The sequence below is a fragment of the Vanellus vanellus genome (assembly GCF_965231255.1).
Source record: "Vanellus vanellus genome assembly, chromosome: 1".
In the NCBI taxonomy this organism is placed as follows: Eukaryota; Metazoa; Chordata; class Aves; order Charadriiformes; family Charadriidae; genus Vanellus; species Vanellus vanellus.
The window spans coordinates 6082565-6106187 of record NC_138905.1 but is presented as its reverse complement, the minus strand read 5'-3'; positions in this window follow the sequence as shown (position 1 = coordinate 6106187).

Below are 23623 nucleotides of genomic sequence, written 5' to 3'. Positions count from 1 at the left end.
CCGATTAGTATTTAAACTAATATAATAACCCATATTACATATTCTTCACTCTCCCATTTTGAGATAGTTAATGGCAAAGTAGGAAAATGATAGGATAGACATGGAAACTATTCATCCAAGGGAGCCCAGGACTTTACCCACACAGTGTTTCATGTGTTGACTCACCATTCCAGAGGGAAAGAGCATGAGATGGAGTTTATTTGATTTGGGAAATGTGACCTCCTTTATACAGCTTCTCATTTTCCTTTCTGTTTGCAAACATAGGAAAAGTCTTTCTGGTAACAACTTACAATGAAACTGTATTGTGTCTGTGTACAAACTATTAATACTCTTGCAACTGCTTTATTGGACTTTTTAAAATTGGTCAGCAGAAACAGCTGCTGACGAATACATCAAATCCAGTACATTTTAATAAAAACCACACAGTCCTACAAGCGTGGCTAAGATATTTCAGCACATGTTTCCTTAAAAAATGTGGGGGGCTTTAAAATCTCGGAGGGAAATATCAGTATCGTGTGTTGTGGCCGTTGCTGTGGTAACCATACTTTTTGCTTTTATTCAATAACAGTGTGAACTAGCTCTTAAGCCTGTGCAGCAACATGACCTGCTGAAGACTAAATTACTAGGCTTCTACATACTTATACACACTTTCTTTGTTGTTACATTTTGCCCCTCAAGAATAAATGGATTTTAACATAAAAGCAAAGATTTTGACCAACGGAGTCCTTTCCACTACTTGATGTGTCTCTAACTTTGTGGTTCATAAAAACATGAGGTAGGCAGTCATGCAACAGTAGAGGGGTCTTCATCAATCCAAAATTTTCATCATTTTTTGGAAATAACAGTAGGGAAAGCCTGATTTTCCAGCATAGCAAAATTCACTTGCATTCAAACACATTTTTCTCAAAGATTAAAACAAATCCAGGCTGAAGCACTGCAAGATGCACAGACATTTCTTAAAATGTTGACTAGCAAATCAGATATACTTATTAATGTATTCTTTGTCTCACAGTAGCACGTATAATCTCCATTTGAGATTGACTCCATTGAACACCGTGCACACACAGAGAAGAAGTAGAGCTTGTAGGAAAAACCTGAATTGCATACCTTCAAAACTTATTTTTTACGTGTTTATCTTTCAGAAGCTAGAGGAAGGGAGGAGAACGGCAGTCGCAGCAACTGAGATACAGATATTTACATGTACTGGAGGGAATGAACAGATCAAGCGAAAGACCACAGCACTGCACAAGAGCATGGACTTGGACGCTCTTGTTTGAGTCCTTTCTCCGACACTCTTTATTTCTTTGGGGGATTTGTGAGATACGGTAAAGCAAAGAGGCCTAGCATCGCAACTAGCACTACAGAGAGGAAATGTGAAGAAAAGAGTTTGGGAACACTACAGAAATGCATCTGCACCGCAATGAACGGATACACTCTGGTATTTGCTGCTGTCTAGCAACTCACAATCCCACTATCAGTGCTCGTAATGGGAATCGTCACATTCGTAAAGTCTCGAGGACGAGTATTACATGCAAACAACAAATAGAAATGTGACGGCAACAGCCAAACAGCTTCTTTAAACAAATTTGTTATTTGGAACACAAAAGAAACCGTGCACCTTGCTTAGGCATTAGCAGAGTAACAAGAACCTCGTACATGTGTGTGTGTATAGATGTGCAAATATTATTCCTTTGGACAGCTTCAGTGTTTGGTTTCTGTCTTATATCCCTGTAGAAACCATTGTTATTTTTCCAAGAAAGAATTGGATTTTTTTTGTTGTTTGTTTGACTGCCTTTTACAAAATGTTGGAATCACAGCAATCCCCGTAGGTGCTCTCTCTCACCAGCACAGACGTTTTTTATGGCAACTTGTTCTTCCCTGCTTAGAAATCTCATTTTCCAAGAAATTAAAATCTGCCCCCAAAACCTTTTTCTGCTCTAACCACCAGAAGTGGAAATCAAGTGACATAACTGTATCTATTTACAATATGGACTTCTTCATATGAACTGTGACTTCCACCATAATCAACAGAGAAGAAACAAGCACTTTCAAGACAGAATTTGTCTGACTTATTCCAGGCGCTGATTTCCATATTATATAATTTGCACATTAGAGACTTTCCATTAGAGTCTCCATAAGGCGAGGGTGACTGGATGTTTATATTAGGCAGCTCTACAGTGATTTAGATAAATGCCACCCATATGCAGCAGGATTCTGAAAAGAGGATGAGTTCCAGATCAATGTATCTGCAGTCGAGAGTCCAAGAAAGTGACAGACTGGGTCCCAGGAATGGGAAAATGAAATGCAGTCTTACAAAACAAGGCAAGTTAGACTCTGAGCCTCTATCACTTACTGAATTCACAGTCTTTGTCTAAGTTGTTCTGAATTTCCACACTGAGTCATCAATTAATGATAATATTCACCAAAAACATGTTGACATTTTCTAACTACATGACCTCTTGAGAATGTTTCTTGGAATTTAAACTGTAAGCATAACACTATATTATGATACACTAACTTTTTATTTCTTCTCTTTTTTTTTTTTTCCTGGGGGGTGTGTGGTTTTGTTTTTAGTTTCTGGGGAAAGATTATCTTGGGGAAAGTACTCCACTGAGTGATAGAAAATTTAATCCTCAGTCATAAATTCTCAGGAATAATTGAAGGGAAGGCCTTATAAAACTTAAAACCCTAAAATTCTCTCATATTCTATGTAGAGGGATGAGTAGTTTGAGTTTTATCAGCAAGGACTTTCCAGGGCTTCTAAGAACTTTGTTTCCATTTCTCTAGCACTTTTTAGAGAGGACAAATGAGTACAGATGGGTAATCAAATCTCTGTCTGGGGGAGGAATTGAGCAAGCAGCAGCTTCTGATGCTGACATGGTTAGTGAGACACTTTTGAGTCCCAAATGCCTGTAATATGTAGTCTCATCCCAGAGCTGACAAAAAAAAACCACTCAGAAGCCGTTTTCATTTCCTGCCTGTAAACCGTTCCTAGAGCTTTACCTGCTCTCGTGCTTCTGAAATATGTGACATATATCTGTTGATCTGATCCAGTCAAGCCAGGACTACAGCCAATTTTCCCATATAGACTATGTTTGTAACACAAATTCTTGATTTATTGAACTATTTATGAGAATACCATCAAGAGCTCAGTTGATCAGAAGGATTCCAACATCCAAATCCTCAATATTTTGGAGCCTGGCTCCCACAGACATCACTGTTGTAGGTGTCTAGTAGGTGTCTAAATACTTCCGAGGATCTTGCTGCTACTGACTTCAATTGACTTTGGATCCGATCATATATGTTTGGATAAAAATATTAAATTGTGGGACTTCATTAGTAAAAAAACCCAATATGGAAATATCACAGATGATGTTGAAGGTAAAACTAAATCCTGTGCATTTTCTCACAGCTATGCTGACCTTGAAAGACTTGCAAGGGTACAACTACCCTTTGTTCGACAAAACAAGCTGAATTTAGACAGAAAAAGAGTGTGTAAAATAAAGCTGTCACCATACGTTGAGCTTTCTGACCGTGAATATTTTGTGCCAGATGCAATAAAAAGCTGACACACTGGTCTACGATCACCAATTTCAACGTTAAGTATCCAGCATGGAATGAAGACTCTGGCTGAGACACGTGAGTTCCCATGCAGATGCTGTTGAAAAACCCAAAGTTTGCAAAATAACCCAATGTGCTTGTCTTGCAAAGTCTAAATTCTTAAAAGCGCAGAAGGTTAAAGCTTCCTCAGGCTTAGATAGAAATTGAAGGGGAGTTTTTTTGGGCTTCATCAATTCTTGTGCCTAAAACCTATTTTGTATCTGACTGTCCATACAAACCCTGAACCAACAAAGTGTCCACGAAGCTCCTCTGAGGTTCAAAGACACACATATGCCTAAATGCTTTGGTGAAGCGGTGACACAACAACACCTTAACAAATCAGAAGGATGATGATGCTTCTTGTCACCGGCTGAGCTTGCACCCAATGGCAGTCTGTGCACACTAAGCCTAAAACATTTTAGCGGATTTACACCAGAAGAATATTGGTCGTCTTTTCCAAGTTGAATCACAAGAAAGAAAAGAGGATATTTGGAGGAGAGCACTTTAAGAGCTTTTTTGACACTTTGTGATTTATATTTTGTGTATAACATTTTAGATTAATGTATATTGAACTGCTTTTTTGCTGCAGAGCCTGTTAAAGAAGATATTTCTTGGCAACATTGCTTAAACATTCTATTCAGATGTATCAGGTTCTATGTGAAAAATGTTATTTCTATTTAGATACTCTATTTTTACAGTGTAATAATGAAGTAATAAACTTTGCAGAACATTGAAATGTTAACTTATTGGCTCAAGAAAACTGCATTCTGAATGCCAAGAAATTTCTCTTAATTGGACAAGTGTCTTATAAAATGGCCAAATGTCTTTTGATTGACTTAAGCATTGATGGTTATTCCCAAACAGAGGACAATACTTAATCTTAGGAAAGTAACAGCATAATGGATTTAATAATATATTATAATGTTGTCGTAGTTCTTTTCCAGTAAACGCATGATAAGACACAGGGAATGGAATCATCAGAACTGCTGAGGACTGGGCTGGTTGTTCCCATACATTCAGTCTGAATTTGGCCATCATCTTCAAAAGAAAAAGGCAGATTTTTGCAAATACTGATGTGAGTTCCTCAGCGTATCTTCACTTTCATTCCACAGAACATGGAGAAGCTTTGTTTCCATGGCCAACATTTTATTATGGGTATCATATTCCATAATTTTAATAGGTACCAAATTGTGTTTTAGATTCCAAGGAAAACCTTACACACAGAATGGCCCACAGTCTTGGTAATTACCCTGTTGATGATATCACTTAGGAAACTCTCTTACAAAAATGGGACTAATTTCCATTAGCAAGCATAATGCACCATGGTTTTGAAGAAACCAGGATTTTTTGACCCAGGGTCCTTTACTTCCATAATGCTACGTCTATGCTTGTAGATGCGTTTGTAGATGTAGATGTAACTTCCCATGCTGCTAATTCCATTTCTCCTGCTTTTTTCCCCCAAGTAATTTAACTGAGCTTATTTCAAGTAATTTAGTAATTAATTTCTTAGTACTTGATATTAGATATTTCTCTGTCCTCATCTGCAAACTTTTCAAAGCAGCTTTATTCACAGTAGACCCTGACCTTGAAAATGACAAGATATCAACTTATATGAGCATTTTTAGGATTTTAAGGACTTTTCCTGTCCAAAGGCGGGATAAAAGGTGATGATAATGATGATAGTGTGATCTGAAATTACTTTCAAGAAATTTACAGTGAATCCGCTGAATTGTTTCTTTTTAATGTTTCAATACACTCAACATTTACTTTTACTTCAACTATTGCTATTTTTTTTAAATTGCAAGTTAGCATAATTTAGCACAGCCATTGGGGCTCATAATTTCAACTTTCTTCGCTAGAAAACACCCAGGTAACGTCAAATGTTTTCAAACATATTTCACTAAAGGAACTCATAAAAAATGAGCCTTTCCTGTAGAGAGCTTCATTTTTTACAAACTGGAATTTTCTAATGAGGACAGCTGAAAAATTTCCTAGCTGTTACTAAAAGAAAGTATACAGAAAGTGTGCACTGAAGGAAGAGCAGACTTTCAATTTAGAAAAGAGCACAGAATCATCTTGGTTACACATATAGTCCCCAATTAACAAATCATGGTTATTCAAAGACTATTTGAACGTAGATGTATGTAGAAGGTACTATTACAGTCTTATGCTAATTGGCATTACTTCATTTCCCTCCTTTTAATCAATTGCATTGTGTTCTGCATTAAGGAAAATACATTTTTCCTTATCGTCTTCTGATAATTCCTTAATTTAAGGCCCCCCTTGCTTCTGCTCCCCGTGATATGAATTCAGACACGGTGGAATGAACAGCAGGGTCTTGTAGCTCATTTGTGCAGCATTCATCTAGGATCTTGCAAAGTAAATATTATTCAGGTGTAAAGCAGGGAGAGGACACAATCTGGAAGCGAGGTGTAACATGTAGAGTTGTGCCCCGGTGGTTTCCCTACCTTGATGCAAGTGATTCTAGGACGATTTGTTAGAGGCAGAATGTTTTACATAAACTGCTTCCCCTCCTCAGAACACCGTTATAGTTTCCACTCTCTATACTTCTGCTTGCCACTTTCACCGTGGCAGAATCTGAACACCTTCCCATAGTGCATAAAAGAATATGAGCAACATCTGTCGTAGGTGGTTTGTTCTTTGTCTCATCTTCTCCCTGGAGAGAGCGAGCTGTGCATGTAGTGGATAGGGATATAAATAATAGATTATTCCTCTCCACAGTCAAACTAGGAAAAAAATAATAAAAAAAAAAATGGTCTGATCCAGACTGAAATTTGTTTTGTTGTTTTTCCTAAGCAAAACATTAAAAGAATAGTCAGTGGCATATGAAACTTTCTATTCAGCTTCAGAGGAAATATTTTGGTTTTGCAGAACAGACAAGAGAAATGGGAAATGAAAGGTTAGATTCATAAAACTTTGTGGGAGAAGAAGCTGGCAAAGGGAAGACATCTTCATGCTTAGCAACTCAATGATTATAATACTCAGTCCAGAACGTGACATACAATGGATTAGCTACCTGCTGTCTCTTTTCTCTCATATCAAGAGATATCAAGAGTCCTCACCACTGGCTGGAAAACTTTTCTAGGAAACAAAGCCCTGTTTCTATCATACTAAAAAATAAATATGTAAATAAGCCTTCAAGCAGTTAATAAGCATAAGCAAGACATCTAGAATCTGGTGGTTTGGATTATCACTCAAGTCATTGAACATCTGGGTTCCAGATGATGCTTATGGGTTAATTCACTGTTCAGGGCAAAACAGAGCAGTCTTAATGGGAGTAAGTGACAAGTCCCAGCTGACACGGTCTTCTTCTTGGTGTTTATGGCAATTTCCTAAAACAGGATATCCCCTTTTCTTGTGGTTTACAAGGAATGACTCTTTTGCTTTTCATCCAAAATATATCTCTTGTAACTTTGAGTCATGCATTAATAATTTCAAGATGACTAGAATCACAGTTGTTCCAGGGGATATTTTATGCAGTTCCAGAAGAAAGTTTTATTTAGAAGGAATTATTAGGTTTTTAGGTAAATCCTATTTATGTCCTACCTTTTGGCTTATTCTTCAGGGGTTCCTGAATGATTGTTATTTTTTCAAGCAGCTGTTTACTAGTAAATAGTAACTTAAAATATTTTTCGAGTTGTCTTGTTATATATGTTTATTAAAATTCTCCTGGCTCTAAATCAAAGAATCTCTTCACGGGGTGAATTCTTCCTAGGAGGGTTTTTAATGCCAGAGTGGATCAGCCATGATATAATTAGCACACCTTGGTATTCCCATAAGCGGTACTGGTCTTTACTTTTAGCCAAGTGACAATAGGAAGTGTAGGAAATTGCTTCTTACTATTTAAAACAAGTAGGTTTTTTGAGCAGTGGAGCCAATGAAACCTTCTTTCCGATGGACCACATTGTATTCCTTCCTTGCCTCCAACAACAACATTGTCTGCCCTCGGATAGCCCCATCACATCAGCAGCAGACTAACAACGACATGATAGTAAGGCTAGTTGGGAGCTCTACATGTGCTCATTGCCCACCTCTGCTACCAAACAGAATATTTATCATCTGACCTCTGTCTGCTTTTTCCTCACTAATTTGAACTTATGTCATCCATCTGATAGCTGAGATTCACAAAATCTACAAGAATTTAATTTTTTGTTAAATGACAGTGTTTCTGTCAAATTTGCTTGAAAGTCACCTGTGTAGTCGAAGCTTATTGGGGTGAGGGGCACTAACAGACAGGTAAATTCAATTTAACTACATTTGCTTGCATACGAAAGTTGTCTATGAAGGGAAATAAATTCAACTAAAACACTTTCAATCTCATCTAAATTTAAAAAACAAATTAGTTATTAGATGTCAGGATGTCAGGTGCATATTTGTGACACTGGAGGCTATAATTTTGGGGGTTCCATTTTTGACCCATTAATATCATTTGAGTCCTCAAAACATTCTTTATTAAACTCAGCTTTCACTTTAGCTCATTTAAAGTGACAGGTATAAAAGGACTTTGTCTTGATATAGCAAAAAAAAAACCCAAACCATCACTCTGTGGTTCTGAATATTGATGTTCAGTTTTCAGGTCTTCTGGTCACTTCCTCTCTGACCCTGAGCAAGTCATTAGAAGATCTGAAGCAGTTTGACTTTCTGTTAAAAAAATTTAGAATAAAAAAGAAAAAAAAGAAAAAGAGAAAAAGAGAAATAGAAGCAGCTATATGAATATATCTATCCATAACCACCTTCCAAAGTCTACACAACTCAGATCACGGCAACAAGATAAGTACACCATTCTTCTTGAATTAGGAAGCAAGGCTATATTATTGCGGATGTACTTCCCTTCTGAAAGAACTCCACTCTCCCCGTTCCATTGTGAATTTAGTGGCACTGTATCGCTTTGGGCTGCTCTCTCAGTCATCAGTCTCTCGGATCACATCTAAGTTCTGTTATACAGTTTTTATTTCTATATTTTTCTGCAATTTAATTGTAAAATGATCTCTTTGTTAAGAACAAGAGTATTTACCAAAAAAAAAGTCTTTTAGAATTAAGTCTTCTTCCTGTGTTGCAGTCATTAGTAATACATAGACTCTTGCTCCTCTAACTAGGATGTTTGCAAAGAGAAGGGGTAATGCAGGATGTATCCTAAAAACGTAAATCAAAATAATTTTTACTCTCCCTTTTCTCTCTCTGTCTTTTCTTGAGGTTCACAACTGCTTTACCTTAAAAAATACGGAGCTGATTTTATTATTATTTTTCTTTTTTTTTTCCCCTATGATTAGTGCATATTTTTCAGGCCCAGAGGCTGTTATCTTAAAAACATAGTGTTTTGAAAAATTGGACAAAACAGAAGCTTCTTTGAAGATTGTTCGTGTTTTAGTAGTCTGTGGATTCCCCCAGTAGAGATATTTTTATTGCACACTAAGTGCTGTGATATAGAAACAACGATTATATTCATTCTGGAGAAGAGAGAGGTTTCTGCTGTTACTTAACTTTATTTTAAAATACAAAACTGCCTAAACCTTTGTGGGTCCAGTGTATGTGAATCTCACTTTGGATATGTCCTTGACTGCTCTCTGATCAACACCTTCGAACTGCAGTGCCAAACTAAATACAAATGCCAATGCCATATTCACAAATACGAAGAGTCTCAAGTGCACTTTTTTTTCCCCCCATTTACATTCTGATTACAGAAAAGCATAATTTCCAGCGTTAACATCAAATATCCTCTAGCAATATAAATCTTAATTACTGTATGCTGGAAGTAGTACTAACAAACGCATGAGGTACTTTACAAGGAGGTAAGTGTGTCCCTATGTACACGTAAAGAATTTCAGCAATTTCTTTCCTGCAGTTAACAAGACCTAAATCTGTTTAATGGTGAGTAATCTCTAAGAAGCAATATAACATAGATAATTATTCAGAAATTCAGATTGTCTTCCTATTTTTCTTCTAACAGTGTTTTTCCACTGTGGTTCCATCCACACTAGATCTGACATCTAGTGAACTACAGATCTATGAGTGACATTCATCATTTAAAATTATTCATAGAACAAGTTAGACTGAAGTTGCGAGTCTGGATGATCCCGTATGCTGGGAAGTCAGGTGCAGAGATGCTTCAAAACTGTTCAGCAGAAATCCGTCACCAGCTCATTTATGCAGGAGAAAGGTTTAAGGGAAAGAACACTCGAGACGTGTTAATCAGAATTTGTGTTTCTGCAGGCAGAGAAAGCAGATAAAATGGCACTGGAATAGAGAGAATCGCACAGCGGTGAAACCGGCTGAAACATCGCTTGTACTTAGATTTCCTTGAGCCTACCACCAAGAAATAAATGATAAAACAAGAGTTTCAAATTCTCTTCTAATTGTTTTGCATTTCTTATGACTGGGAAGACAATAGGTATGTCTTCCCGGGTCTGCAGGCAGTGTGAAAAGAAAGCTCTTCTTTATTCATCTTAGGGGAGCAGCTTACCTTCCCTGGGAACTTGCTGCTCAGACAGCGTGGGCTCTGCTGGCACCGCTGGTGCCGGATCACCACTCTTTGAGAGACAACTATCTGCAGGAGAAGCGATAAGAGGGATTGAAGGATGTTCTCCTGCAGATGATAGCTCAGAGGTGTGTATGGCCATGATGCAGAGACAATTACCCCAGCGGAGCAATATTTGAGGTACTCTTCAGGCAGACATAGCCTTAACTCAGCCTTTTTCACCTCTCCGTTGCTGCTGCTGCACGTACCTCCCGTTGGTGCTCCTAACGGCCAGCACTTTCCTGGGAGGTGGGCAGAGGTGATGCTCAGCATCCTGGGGAAGCACCAAGGCACAGAAGTAAAAGCAGAAGTTCAACTAGTCAAAACAGTATATATATTTTTTAAAGTTTCTGCTTTTTTTTTTTATTATTATTTTTTGTTTTACATTGGGCTAGAGAAGCAGTGAGCAGTAATATTTTTGTCCTCAGTTAACCTCTTTTGGCCATTCGTGGCTAGTTGCAAGGAATGACAAACCCTGTTTTACTTTAAGTAATATCTATACAGTCCAACGGACATTGATTAAACACCATAAAATATTTTTTCTTATTCTTTTTCAAAACCTTGAAGAGAGCAAAAGGTCATCTACAGCAAATATTTATAGTCATTTTAAGCCATTTTAACCTTTTTTTGGCAGCAGACAGAACATGCTCCTCTGCTCCACAGCTTCTCACCACCTCACTTAAAATAACAAATTGGCCCCTTCTGCTCTGGGATTGCCTAGGCAGATATAGGGATAAATAGCTCCTTAAAACCTCGGGACATTTCTCTTGTCTCTTTGACCTAATTCACTACCAATCCTGTCATTATCATTCACTGAAGAAAATGTCACAGATAATGTACTCTAAGACTACGATTTTAATTCAAAATCACTATAAGGACACTTCTTCCTCACTACAGGCTATATAACTATACATATAAAGCCTTTATCCACACGTATAAAAAATGGGTACTTACACGAGAACACCTTTGCAGGAAGAAGTACCCAGCAGCACATTGAATTCTTCCAAATTCCCCTCCAGCGCTGCCATGTATCCTTCCCTCATGGATAACCACGGTGGGGTTCCAAGAAGGGCAAAGACAAGCGGTTTAACAGAGACAGAGATTCGGTATCAGGACATCTAGATCATGTTCACCGTGCAAACTGGATTTTACAGTTCCGCAGCGTAAGTAAATATCGTCTGATTGTTTTAGTGAATCATCATCACTACGTAATTATCAGCAGGTAGTCAAAATCAGAGGTGACTGATATTTCGGGAAATATTTCACTGTGAGGGTGGTGAGGCACTGGAACCAGTTGCCCAGAGGGGCTGTTGAGGCCCCATCCCTGGAGGTGTTCAAGGCCAGGCTGGACGTGGCCTTGGGCAACCTGGTCTAGTGGGAGGTGTCCCTGCCTATGGCAGGGGGGTTGGAAGTCAATGATCTTCAAGGTCCTTTCCAACCTAAACCATTCTATGATTCAATGAAATTTTTGTGTTTTTTTTTTTTTTTAAGAATCAGTGAAAAATACGGGAGAAAGTTTCTAAAATGTTTCCTTTAGATCTTGAGCATCCCTGTTTGAAATCTGCAACTCAGGAAGCTAAATTTAGGCTTCTAGATTCATAATCTCAAGTAAGTGGACAGATTAAAGGAAAGTTTTTCCTTTTTTTCCTGTTCTCAGCTCCCACCAATCTGAGGGGGGGGGGGGGGGGGGGGAGGGGGGGCTCCTTAGCACTTCTCACGGTCAGCTGCTAAGACAAGAAGATTTCTGTTTTATGAGCAAGTCTAATACATTGGTAATTGTGCTTTTTGAGTCCACCTACCTCAGCCACAAGAGATATGAGTCTGCAGAAATCTTTCTCTTTACCGTTTCCTGCAGTAGCTCGTAGTCTAATCCTTAACGGCTGGTAATTTAATTCCTGCTGGGTCAGGGAATTTGCTCGCCATGACAGCGGCTATTTCGGTTGGTTGCATCGTAGCTGCTCCGCCTGAGCTTTGCGGAGCTCGGCAGCCCCAACCCCGCACGTGCACGAAGCTCTGCTTTGCCGCTGTCAGGCCTGAGGTAACTCAATAACAAAGTGAAACAGTCCGGTGCACCAGCCCGGATAACCGTTTGGCTGGGTTTGTGCCTAAGCTAGTGCAATCGCAATTTCCCCTGTATCATTTTCACCTGAAGATACGATAAATTGGCTTAGGATTGCTCACCTTGAGAAGCCGGCCCAAGCTCTTGCTTTGTGAAGAAGCACAAACCCAAGCAAAACCGCTGCTCAGTTTCATTACCAACATTTTGCTCAGCCGTAATATTAAAACATTTTCTTTCTACTTTTATCTTTCAGTTGTCACCTTCCCTAGCAAGGCACCATTTTCTTTCATCAGGGCTTTAGAAATAGCGCCAATTTGTTTCCACCTCCTCTCTGTGCAGCTGTGATCTTTAATCCCTGGTATCAATCTCTTTTTCTGCGGTTCCTGCCTCACTCTGTAACCCCTGCAACCTTGGCGCAAATGAGTCTATTTTTGTCTCTGGAGATTTGATGGCAGATAACACAGTTATTAGGGACATCTTTTTCTTGCTCTAATAATGATGATCTGCCTTCAGTAATTTTTCCATGCCTAAATTGCCAGCATGGCCGGAGGGACACTCTGACATGTTTTTCCTGGGTGTGCAGATTGCTACTTCCCCCCCGCCCCCCCTTTTTTTTTTTTTCTGAGATATTTATTTCTTTTTTTTTTTTTTCATCCAATCTCCCGGTATGGCTTATCCATTCACGTGTAACTTATGGTTGTCAACATTTACACTAGGCTGCTCAAATTTATTGCCAAACACTGATAGAGCTCTAATTTCATTTTGGTCAAATACCTTAAGCTCTCTCACATTCCCACAGTACAGTTCGTATGCCAGTGCCCCAGGAAAGAAATTCCCACTGCAGCATTTGTGCAGCTTTCCCAGACTGTGGCACAGAGTGAGGTTGGATATACTGGCAACGACCTATTATCGTTTTCTCTCTGATGGATCAAGACCATGCAGGATCACAGATGAGTATGAGCTGAAGGAAGAGAAGATCTCTCAGGTGACCACAACCCCCAAAATTTATAATGGCAGGGGGGCAAAGCCACATTTGTAAAATCCCACGGGCAACTCTTGCAGTCTCAAGAACATAAGGTATGTGATATGTGGGATGTATGTGATCCATGAGACCCAAGGGGAAAGTTTTATTTAACATTTGAACTGCAACAGCACGGATTACCTTCAGCTTCTGAGGGACACCAGGTATAGCTTTGGTTTGTACTCTTGCCCACTGAGGACAGTTTATTTATTTTGAAAATATAAAAGAAAAAAAACAGAATAGGAACTCCTGTGTGTCGTTGTCATTAATATCAGCCTGTCGAGAACCTGCTATGTTTCTAACCAGGTTGGCCAGTGAGATATATTCTGAGAAATATCTGCTTTGTTTTGATTGTTTTTTTATTATTATTATTATTATTATTTTTCTCTACATTTTCACAATCTTTTGTAAAGGTAAATCTTCTTGACTGAAAAGAAAAAAAAGCTTTTGAAGAACACATCTTTTCTGAAAAAGAAGTCTTCATGTTTCTGTCCAAATATGGTTAATTAAAAATTTGTTTTTCACTTTGAATAAGTAATCTTTTTTAGGAACATATCCTTTAATACCTTTTATTGCTAAGTCTGAAAACATAGCCCTCACTGGAACAAGAACTTATCATAGCTTTAAATTTAGCCACATGGCACTCAGATTCTTGCTTGGTACAGGAAGGTTTTCCAAACTTTTTTGGTCCCAGGGGATACTAAGAATCTCCAAGCTTTCCCTCAGAACCACCACCACAGCCACACAGCAGTGGGGACAGCGCTGAAGGAATACACCACGTTGTTTGGTACAGTTCTGTGGTCTCCTGTAGGAGAAATATTGCAAGAACCATCTTACGGTGCTTTCAGAAAAGGGAATTTGCCAGAAGGACTATTTTGGGAAATAATAACTTCAGGAAATGCATTTTACCTTCCTTACGTTTCCAAAAATTAGAAATAGCAAAAGATACATAGGAATCCCATATTTTCTTCCTGCTAATACATTCTCATTCCCCGATGTCCCTTGTAATTCCTTGTAGCGCACGGTTCACTGCTTACAGCTGAATCAAAACAAACGACTTTCTGATTGTGGAAAACTATTCCTTAAACTCATTTCTGGGTGTTATTGCAATTATCCTGACCTTTAACTTAAATTCCGCTCCTATTATGATGGAAATTTAGCTTTCAGCTTGTGTTGCAAATACACCTGGTGTACCAAAGTTGGATCTCCTTCTGGAGGAGCCAGGGAAAGACTTCAGGAAGCCTTGAGGAGCTCTGATTGCTTACTGTGTTCCAGGAGGAAGCATCTTATAGAGAAGAAAGTTTAAACAAGTCAGTGCAGGATATGACCATAGTATTTTCTTAGTAAAGCAGGGCATAGTCAAGAAAAATGCAGTGGTGACCTGATTAAAGGTATCTAAAGAGGAAGAGCTCTGAGCATTTTGTCACAGGTGACTGAGTCTATTCTTTTCCTGTTCGGTCAGTTTTATGACTGTTGCTCTGCGAATTGTCAGAATAAAGGAAATTGTGTGACAAATCTTTTCCTTTTTTTTTTTTTTTTTTTTTTATATGTGTCTGTGCAAAGGTAACTGAGAGAACTGAGTCTGGTGGGAAAGGCAGACTCGAATCAGTCAAAAATTATTCATAAGAATAAATAAGACACTAGAAGATCCCAGAGAAGCATACTCCTAGAGAAAAGGATTGGCCAATGCACCAAAACTAATATCTGAGAACTTCTGCATAAGGCAGTCCTTCAGCTCTAGAGACAGAAACAGATGTCTCACAGATTTCACTGTCTTCTTTCTAAGAGAGTTCATGAAGACATAGTCTCTTAATATTTTCATACTGAGGTTTCTGAAAACAACTTTAGTCTCTGACGATGTACCTTTTGATTGTGAATAACTTTTGTCAGAAGTCAAATTTTGGCTCTTTGTTAATTTTTTTCCCAATTCCCTAGCTCAGAGAAAACTGCATTGATTTTTTTTTCTCTTTTGCTTAGGTCCAATAACTCCCTCGACAGTGATACTTCACTCAACGTTTGGCTGGGAGTGGAATTTTAATTTCCTAATCAGCCTATGTGAGCTGTGCTGTTCAGACTTCATTTTAGCCATCTTAGGAATTTAGTAGGTTAAGACCCTTTCTGTCTCAGTGGGGTGCATAGCCGTTGTGTTTGCAGCCTTCCTTGACGATTCATTGTATAGATCCCTGGTTTGCAGAAAATTCAGCATCTAGAATGGTCACTTACATACATTGACTTGTCACACTTCAACTGAGGATGTTGGCTTCCTGTCAAATGCATAAATGCTTTTACAGTACTTGCATACTATTCACATCTTGTTTTCATACTATTCACATCTTGTTTTCATACTATTCACATCTTGTTTTCATCTCTACTTACCTCCCTGAACAGCTGATCAGTCACTGTCCTTGTAACTGAGACTTGCAGTTGCCCTTTGTTAAAGATTTGAATTTTTTTATAAGTTGCTTCCCATCGGAGCTATGAGAAATTTAATTTTTTTGATTTTGGTTTTTCTTCTTTTTTTTTTTTTTTTGATGCCTCATCTTGACTTCTCTAGCAGAAGTTCTGTTTAATTGTAATGTAGTTTAAGTGTATAATGCCATGTGTTGCTTCTGCATGAAGTGTGCTATATAAATGCAAATCAGCGAATTAATTCATAACAACAAGTATTATAGCAACACATTGACTGTCATGCTCTGCAGTTTCCACTTGAACATTGTGTATGTGCTTTGTTGGCAGAGGAATTGCAGCAGGAGGGCTAATAATTTTAAATCTAAGTAGCCTTGGCTCTTTACACAGACCTGTGATGGCCGATCTAAAGCCTATACAGGGACCAACGTTTCTACTTTCAGCCCTAGTTGATGACTTTCTCTGTGAATGTGGGAGAAATCACGTCTTTGGATGCTTTCAGACATCACCCGTTTGTGAAACCAGGATAATGATTCCTTTTCCCTTCTGAAAGGTACATAGAGTGCTATGGATAAATTGCATTATGTAAGTGGAAAATACTGAACATGATATAAATTCTCAAAAAATCAGGCTGAGTTCAGCGTTAGCATTCTTCGCATCAGAATCTTACAGAAACTGTTAAAATTACACTAAAATTGCTCCTCTATTTCTCAACTGTTTCTAAATCCAGTCTATGTACAAGATCTAAAATTCTCCGAAGTTTCAGCAAGCTATATGTAAGCCAGTATCTCACAGATACAAAACACTCTCCCTTCCAAGACAGCCTTCATGTTAATAGTTAACAGCATGAAGGACCAATCTTGGCCTTTACTCAGAAACGCAAAACTTTTATTTTAAAAATGCTTAATTTTAAGCTCGTCGCTTTAATGGCGAAAGCGCTCAGAGGAGTGTGAGTGCATGAAATTCCATTCGTATGCTTCCAGTGGACAATGAAATCCACAGGAACGCTGCTGTGTGTGCATTAAGGGTAAAAGTCTGACTGCTCAGGGAAGGGCTTCACAGCAAGAATTTTGTCACTGTCAGAACAGTTCTCTAAACAGAATTTCACAAGTAAAAAATAATTTATGTTCAACTTTTCAGTGGAGAGTGTTGGCTAGTTGTTGAAAAAGAAAGAGGGAGCAACTGAAGACTTTAAAACCTTGAAGATATTCAGGTTTTAGAAAGTCTGCAAGGAAAACAATGTGCAGACACTTTACACAAAGTATAAAACATCCCAAATATTATTCTTTTTAGAGAGCGTAGGTGAAAATATTATCAATGATTTTCATACTCTACATCAGCTTCTCTGGTGCAACAGTAGGACGGTTGATATGCAAGCATTTTCTCTAAGATAAGGACAACAACAGCTTTGTGTAGCAGTTTCTCAACGTTTCTTCTCTCCATTGCGTGTCTCTGAGACCCAAAATTCCCTTCCCTAAACAATGACCATAACCCAAGTGCCGAAAAGTCCTTCCTTTCTGCGGCTGAATGCTCGCAGTTGAGTGGTGCATGTCACCTTGCCCTTTACCAGCTTGTCACAAACAGCAGTCAGTACCACTAAGGTACACGAGGTGCAGCTGGATCTAGAGCAAAGCATTTGAGAGGCATAAAGAGTACGTTCAATTGGAGCCGTTTCTGTCATTTTCCCTCTCTTTCACCAATATAATACATCTTAAACCCAGTTGTTCCTTGCAATTCTTTCTAAATAACATCGGAAGGGTCACACAGCCCCCCAAAACGGTTTATTCTCCAACAGTCTTCAAAAATTCATCACAACAAGTCTCTCCACTCTCTTCACACCAGCAGAGCTTTCCTCAATTTATCAGAGTTATTAATAATCGATCTCCAATGTAACTTCAAAATAAGAGGGTGGTTTATATGATTCTGTTTCCAAGGTCTAACGGTTGATTAAATACTTCTCTATGAACACGTATTCCTTCTAATTTTTATGTGCAAATGTGTTTGTGAATGCTCACATATAAATGCATATGCATGCATATTACACAGAGAACATATACAGCTACGCGTCTTTTTCTGTGCCTCACTGTTTCCATACACATCAACAAACTGGAAGCAAATGCTTCATGCTTAAACACAGACACTTAATACAGCAAGGCGGGGGAAAAAAAAGAAAAAAAAAAAAACCAACACCCAAACTTAAATTGCCCAGTTATGGGGAAAATTACCACGTGAAAGATTGAAAAAGACTTACAAAATATAATGTTGAAAGTAGCTGTGTAATTATGCAAACCATCGTATTTCTTTCTACTGTTCTGTTGCATAGTTAAATTAAATATATGAAGGGTGCAAAAAAAAGATTTATATTGTACGAAGGCAGTTAAACACTTCAGATTGCTAAAAACATTATCTTAATTATCCGCATATTATGCTCAGAAAAATCATTAGCTTTCTCTTTATGAGAACTGTCAATGCCAAAAATACTTCATTCCAGAAAACTGGATTTAAGGAAAAATGTTCAAAACAACTCATACTTAAGTCATGAATAGTTTTGTTTGGACTTTTTGTTTTTAAGCAGCTCAAAATTATTTTAGCCAGAGATAGGAGAATCTTCTTCACGACATCTGTGAACCTCTGGAAAAAGATCAACTCCTTTGGCCATTTATTAGTAACGAGAGAGAGACAGGATGGGAAAGGCAAAGGTATTTCATATGAGAAAAAGGCATGATCCACAGTAGAATAGAAATGTGATGAGAACTGAAATGACAATGCATTATTGTAAAAAAAAAAAAAAACCTAGACGAAGTAACTGCAAAAAGGAAGACAGAAATGGGGGACTTCGAATTGCAACCATCCACAACTGAGGTCTCTAGTTTAAGCTCATCAACAAAATTCCTTCTCTGGTTTAATAGACAGAGAGACAGACAGACAGATACTTCCAGTGCATGATTCACCCCCTGCTCCTCGTGTTGGACAGGAAAAAAACATATAACAACCTTATCTTTAGGACAGGACTTCAGTACTTAATTTGGAGCAAGAGAACAGCGATCCGTGTCCTGAAACAGCGGATTCACCTGTTCACAAAAGTTACAAGGAAATGAGAAAAAAATAACTGCACCTAATCACAGAGCTTGGTATTAAATATCTAAATGAACAGTCAAAAGATGTTTTTATAGTCAGTACACTAGATGAATTATGATCCTACAAAACACGCTTTGAACAATTGCAAACAGTGCAAAAATTAAGAAATCACAATCTGTTGGTAGACAGAAGAGCTTAAATGAGCCAAACAAATCTTCTCATTGTTTATGAATTCTTAATCTTTAAATGTAAGGAGTTTGGGGTTAAGGTAAGGCTTGACTACAGGCAGGACAGGGGCTCTGTCACTGTCTTTCAATGTGGCTTAATGGATGTTATTTAATAACACCCTTCCTCATGTGCAAAAGACGGTGATAATACTCCTTTTCACTTTCCATCTCTATTCATTTCATCCACTGAAAATCTTCCTTAACATTTTGTCTTATCTAAGGCAGATAAGAAAAATATCCTCCTGTATTTTTGTACAGCTTCTGGCATACCTGAAACCCAACCTCCAGATGTAGCTTCTAAGTATTTCTCCAATAAACCTGACTGCAATAAGATAGTTGGACTTAACGGATTCTGAGATTACTAAATAACGACAACAACAACAAAAAAATAGGCCTGGGGCTATGAAGACTTTGGCATCCCGTAATAAGTGAGATTAAACTCAGAGATCATCCATCCCTTGTATTAATGACAGCGTTAGTTCTTAAAAACAAATACTGAGTGAAAAGTTCAGGCGTGAAATTCCAACCGCTTATTTTTCAAGTTGCTGTAATGGAACCTGACCTTTCACAAGGTCAGATGATGCAGGAGGAATGTGGAAATGTGACAGGGTCATGGTAACGGCCCAAAAATTCATTGAACTACAGGATTACACCCCCAGAGCAGGGGAAGAGCTCAGAATTCAGTTTAACAGATGTGCTGTTATTAACAGTGGGGCTGGGGTCTAGAAACAGCAATGGATGACTGAAAACACGTAAACTAATCTAAAAGGACTATAAGCTGCCTCTTGAGAAAGCAGATTTACATAATAACTGATAGGCTGAGGTGTATCATATTCAGCGGACGCCTGGAGGAACGGTTCACTTGGTTTCTGATTCCTTCTTGCACCACTCCTTCTGCAGCCTATGTCATGCCACTTAAGGCAGGAGTCCCAGAAGTTGCCTATGATTGGGAGTACTTCTGTAACGCAACACAAAGCCTGAGGCACCCGGGACCTTTGTTCAGCAGCGCTGAGAACTCAAAACCAAAAAATCACCTCCAAAAACTTTGCTTTTAACCTGTCTTTCAGGGCCCCGTCAAGTCTCCATTTCCACATCAATTCCGAGGGTGAGCTGAAGTTTCAAAGCATTATGCTAATGATAAATATGCATGATAGTAATGAGAAACATTTTTTCTCCAGATTTTCATTTTTAAAAAGTCTAAGTAAAAATAATGCTGAAATAGTTTGTGGTACGGGGAAATTAGTGATCACTGACAGGTGGTACTTGATTTATTCATTCATGGGGAAAAATTACAACACAACATATACTGTATGGAATTAAGAAATGATCCTAACCAATCTTATCCTCTAATATTTCTAGCTTTCCTGGGTGTGTGTCATAGTAAAACATGTGTTATTTACCCAATGGACCAGAGCATTTTCTCTGGAAAAGATGAGCTTGTAATGGAAATGCTGACACAACCTAAACTATAACAGCATGAACGAAGACACTTTAATAACATTTTTATTGCTGTAACATCTTTTAAAAATGAAACACCTGGGACTTGTGCTTAAAAAAAAAATCAAGAGCAGATTTGTGAGTTTTGCTGTCTTCATATGATGGGAAATTAATCCAACAAGCCAAAGATGGGGAAGTTAAGTTGCCCTACCAACAATTAAAATCATTCAAGGAAAAGATAATTAATAGATATATTAATGTATTTCCTGGAAAAGTATGAGCTAACATTTAGAAATTCCTACCTGTTAAAGAGCTGGTGGATTCCTGCTACAGCTCCACAGATACGGAAGACACTGTACAAACAGAAGTGGTTTTGTGCTATAGCGCAATTATTCTCTGAAATTATGAAAGAAGACTGATGAGGATTTTTTGAAACACTAAGGCTAATACTCAGCGACATATCGGTACATGAGGTGTATCTGGAGAATGACGCACTATTAGCAAAACTATGAAAAGGAAGTCTTTGTAACGACTGTGCTGCATTGTGTGTGAAGAGTGTTCCTAGGAAGTGGTCCAGCAGTACTTGGATCGCCTTGCAGGAAAGACTCAACTTTTTGGGTTATAGAGGGAGAAAATGGAGAAAACAGAACTTTCAGAAGGTCAAAAAGGGGGGACTGTGGGACTATTTCTTGCAGGCTTCCTGTACCTTGGGACTTGCACTTCTGAACAAATTACCACAAGAGTGTTGAGAGAGACAAATCTGAAGAGAAGTCACGTGAAGTAATCTTAGAGGTTTAACAAGTGTCCAAGCTCAAGTGTCCAAACTCAAGTGTCTGAGGTCAAACCGGGGCCCAACTTAGACATTCACTGAGTCTTGGGCTTTAGTGGTGTTAAAGTTTATGGTAAAACCTGTCTGATGTTGGCATAGCCTAAAAGATGAGGGATGGTAGGAGAAGGGGCAGTCAAATTGTTGACCTCCCTCCGCAAGGATGCTGGGCCAACAGCTTGTCTAAAATGATAGAGTATTAATCGAATAACATTTTAAATAGTGATGGAAATTATTTGAATTGTTGAGGTGACTTTTAGTGTAGCACAGAGAAAAAATGACAAAAAATTGAATGGTAGATGCGTTATAGCTATTATTATAACCAACAACGGTCACTACGAGAACATAACTATTGGATTAAAGTATGAATCCTACTCCAGACCTCCTTTCAGTGTCCATCTGGGTTGAAATCACATGATGTCCTATTAATTTAGATTTGATTCAGGATTCAAACTTCTTTTTGAAATTCAAGAATGCTGGGGCAACATCTATCCCAGATGACTGGTTTGTTTTACTCTCATTTATTTGTCCTCTTTTGCGGATAGTATCAAATTGTTGTGAGTCTTCATTAAATTCTATCTAAGCAATTGAGTTCTCTTACACTATGGGAGTAGTACAAAAGTACCCTTTATTGGACCATCTGTGCTCTCTCTAAAGCGTATGCCTCAAAAGATAATCCAAACCTGAGTGCTTTTCTATAAAGTCATACCGATTATGAATGGGGGATTAAAGAAATAAGACCAACATTTTAAAATTGGCATATTAACTTAAATAAGCTTAATCTAAACTCAGCGCTTAGTTGGGAACCACAAACCTAGTGATTTCTACTGCTTGAAGAACTGGTGCTGTTGATTGTGCAGAATTGGACTCATGTTAATAGACTCCACACTAAAACATCCAGGTGGGTAAATTATAGGAATTTCCAGTGTGCTTCAGGAAACCTTTTTTTCACTTTCCCCACTGCATAGCCACATCTTGTGTCTCCTTGAACTTCCTCTTCTAAATAGCGTGTCAGAGAACTAATTTAACATCATTTAACATCTGCATTTCCACTCTTATTTACTTACCAATCATGCATCTTTGAGAGAGATTTTATGATAAAGGAAAACTTTCTCATGTCTGCCTGAACTACCAATTTTATCTTCTTTTCTTCTTTTGGTCTAATTGCTTTAGCTAATTACAAGAAAGGTGATTGTACTATTCATTCAAAGTGGAAGACTTCCAATGGGAGAAAATGAGTAAGACTTACCTAAATCTTCTCAGTATTCTGATGATTTCATAGAGGGTGGAGGATTTTTAAGTTTAAGTTCCTGGTCTACATCAAGTGGAGTTAATTTGGGAGTATGGGTTGGTAAGTGCAGCGAGGTGGCATTTAGTTAGTTTTCATTATTGTTTTCACTCACAAAGATAACAAAAACAGTCCAAGAAGAGCCACAGCTTTCACCTGAAAATACTTAAGTGAAAAGACCTTTGAAAAAGTTTAGTTTCATTCTGACACAGAATGCAGAACTTATGAAATCTTGCAATCATACAAATGAAGAACACATCCAATCTAGTTATACTGGGAGCTTGTACCTGTAGCGTACACATTGTGGAACACAATGGTCTGAATTCTTCTTTGAGTCATTTTGTATGGTCTAATTTTCCTCTTTTGCAGATTATAAACCACCCTTTTCAGGTTGCAACCATTTATTGGAAGTATGACTGGACACTTCAAGGCAAAGATTCTGTATGTTGTGTTGCTATAGATCTTGCTTCATTCATATGTCCAGAATGTATTGTTGTTTGTTTGTTTGTTTGTTTGTTTTTCTTTTTTTTTTTTTGCTGTTTCTCTGCATACTACCAACATTGGACACAATGAGTTTTCTGTACACCCATACTTCTGTAAAAAAATGCTCCAAGTGTAGTAAAGCAATTGCCTGTGTGACATTTCGGGTCAGCAAATTTATCTATAATCTAGGTTAATTTACAAGTCATCCAAAAAGCTCACAGTCCATTGCAGTTTTACTCTTCTTGCTAAAATACATTTTCGATACTAGCAGTACCCTTTTCACGAAGAACAAGAAGCTAGAAACAATACTGAGAAACAGCTCTCCCCCAATAGAACAAGTGATGGAAATAAAGGTCAGAATTTGCAACCAGGACCCACAATTCCAGAGTATAGAGAGAATCCCTAGCTCTATAAGATTTGCAGTCTATATTTATGAGTAAATAAAACAGTAATGATGGGAAAGTATGGTTCTGGGAAAACAGCAGGAAACAAAGTACTTAGAGTAAATTGCAAAGAAAATGGTCAGAATGAGTGGTAGCCATAACTCACTACTTTTCTAATTCATCGAATCATAGAATGGTTTAGGTTGGAAGGGAACTTAAAGATCATTTATTTCCAACCCCCCTGCCCTGGGCAGGGACACCTCCCACCAGACCAGATTGC